The sequence below is a fragment of the Cyprinodon variegatus genome, unplaced genomic scaffold, assembly GCF_000732505.1.
Source record: "Cyprinodon variegatus isolate N-32 unplaced genomic scaffold, C_variegatus-1.0 Scaffold476, whole genome shotgun sequence".
Classification (NCBI taxonomy): domain Eukaryota; kingdom Metazoa; phylum Chordata; class Actinopteri; order Cyprinodontiformes; family Cyprinodontidae; genus Cyprinodon; species Cyprinodon variegatus.
The window spans coordinates 22,832-25,763 of NW_015150929.1; positions in this window are offsets into that span (position 1 = coordinate 22,832).

Sequence of the window (2,932 nt, forward strand, 5' to 3'; positions counted from 1 at the left end):
GGTGAGAGGAATAAATTATAATTGAGGCAGGGAGGGAAAACGGCAGGTGAAAGGAATGACTAATTAAGGAGGAGCAAACTGGCCAGATCATGACAAGAGGTATGGCAGGACAATAGTATGGGTGATTTTAATCTGGAGAGACTCACAAGGAGAGAAACAATTAGCAATTAGAAAGATTAATTTAATATGAATAAGTAAAAGTTGTTTGTTGCTCAGACCTCATCAGAAGATGTGGATGCTGATATTTGTTATAAGCTTAGATGAACTCTGAGGACTAGGATTAGACATGTCTTCTCCCTGGGGCCCAGATACCGGTGGTGGTGGCAGAAGATGGGAGGAAAGCCTGAAAGAGTCAAGAGGATGAGGGTGGAGGTGGAGGTGGGTTATATCTTGGCTGAAGAGCATATGGGCCATGTATGGAGGGCCTAATAAAAGTGAGACTTGCACTGACTGGCTATACCAAGGTGTGGAGTGATGATGTGCTACAACTGAGGCGCATGACATGAAGGATGAATGATGCAGGTGAGACTGAGGAGAGTCTTCCAGGTAAAATTTACGCCCAGGCCATTTTAAAGTCAGCTCAATGTCGCGGTAGGGAAGCAAACAGACAGAAAACTTTTAATCAATTTGACCGTATGATCTGCTTGAATTGTAAAGTGCCTTGAGATGACATGTGTTGTGAATTGGCGCTATATGAATAAACTGAATTGAATTGAACGTACCAAGAGAAGTTTGAGGTGAAACCATTTGAACCTGATTAGCCAGAGACGGTACACTCTGCCTTTTTCCAGGACCTGGTTTAGCTCGACTAACTGCATGCAGCGAGGCTAAGGCTTTATTCTGCTGCCTTGACTGCCTGCCTCCTTCTTCAAACTGACCCATCATGGATAAAGACAGGTAGGACTGATTCAAAGCACACTTTAGAAAAGGCAAAGAAGAATGAACAATCTGAGATTTACATGGAAAACAATAGAATATAGTGTTTTTTCAGGATGTTTGTTAATTTTCATAGTTGTTTTTAAAAAAAAACACATTCTCAGAAAATAAATAGTATTTATATATAAAAAAAATATATATATATAAAGCTGACTAATAGCTTCTCTATTATCAAACTGGTGCATTGTTGTTTTAGGTTTGTGACACAATATTGGACCATGGAAACACAGTGTTGCCTTCAGAAAGCCTTAGAAGGGAAAAATGTATGTACAAAAATAAACCTTTACATGAAATTATGTTTTGTTTTCATAAAGTGTTTTTATATATTTTTTTTTTGTTTGTTTTCATATAAATATACTGGTGTGATAATTAGGTATAAGTTTGATTGATTATTTTTGGTATATTTATAACCCCACTGCTGTTGAACACATGATTGATTGAAATATAGAGCTAGTTTATAGTTAAATGAACAGATGGAGGAGGAATACCTTCTTAAACCATCTAACATGTCTACATCTATGCTTAGTTCCTGATTGTACTTTATGTTCTGCAGCTGTGGTCTGACTGAGAACATTTTCAGTGTAAATTAAACCTGCGTGGAACCATCTAATCTCCACTGATGTATCTGCAGGATGAAGCAGATCTGTTTGTTTCAGTGCAGAAGATGAAAATATAAAGAACCCATATTTGGTCTTTAGTAAGAGGTTCGTTCGGTTCTAGTTTCAATTTAGTCTGATTTAAAATTCTTGGAAAGACAATGAAAGACTGAAGGACTTTCTCTGTTATTTAGAGGATGAAAATTTTCACCTAAAGCACCAAGAGACACATGGATCATCTCACCGTCTATGTTTCATCCTTCAGATCTGAGGCGCAGTGAGATGATGGAGGAGTTGGAGGAAATCTTTCTGAGTAACGGCTCCTGTGCTGCAGGAAGGAGGCAGCAGAGGTGAGGCAGAGGATAGCAGGGGGTTGAGGGTCAGGCTGGGGTTGGTTGGGGGGGATGCATGAGGAGCTGTCAGCTCTGGAGGGGAACATCTTCATTATTTCATCAATACATCTTCTCATGGAAAATGCTGGCCTAATAAATAGCAGTAGAGGCCAGAGTTACTGTAAGGTCAACCTACAATAACTCTAGGGGAGTGGCGGCCTGTTAGGGAATAGAGCTTGGAATCCTGAGGTTCTGATTTCACACTGCTCCCGGAACGCCGCACAATGGCAGCTCACTGCTAGAGATGGGTTAAATGCAGAGAGTTCATTTCGCTACTCTGTACTTGTGACAGTTTAATGACAATAAAAGTTGGGAAAAATGAATAAATCAAAAAACCTTGCATCTCTGCTTTTTGAGTAAGTTTGATTTTAGAGGAAAAGATGAAACTTATCTGTGGAAGTAAAAGAAGGAGAGAAGAAAATCAGATAAATACAATAACAACTCAGAAGAGTTATAAAAAAGAACATTGTTCCATGTGTTCATAAGGGATAGGAAAGGTATAGAAATAAAATCCCTGATCTATTGTTTCCAGTCTCTGTAACATTCCCAATGAGGCACCTTGTCCTATAACTCAGTGAGGACAGATGGGACATGTTGGAAAACACATTCTACCTGAACACCTCCCTGATGGACCTCAGCAGAGATGGAGGGAGGTTTACAGCTCTGCTCTGACCCTTAACAGGTAAGGACTCACTTCTGTCATATAGAATGACCAATACCAAGTATCAATATGATAAACATTTCAGAGTACAATGGCTGCAAAGCAGAACAGACCCCGTCCACAAAGAGACTAAAACAGAATCACTTTTACCATTTAGAATAAATCTGCATCCACAAAAGTACATGCAGCCCCACTGAAAACCCTGCAGTATGTATGCCAGGCCCATTGACGGTGCTCTGACGCTGCACAGAAACAACTGACAATAATACCGAGCATGAAGAGTAAACTCATTTACCTTTTTTACGTTATTTCTTAGCCAAAATGAGAGAAAGTTAGAAAAAACTATC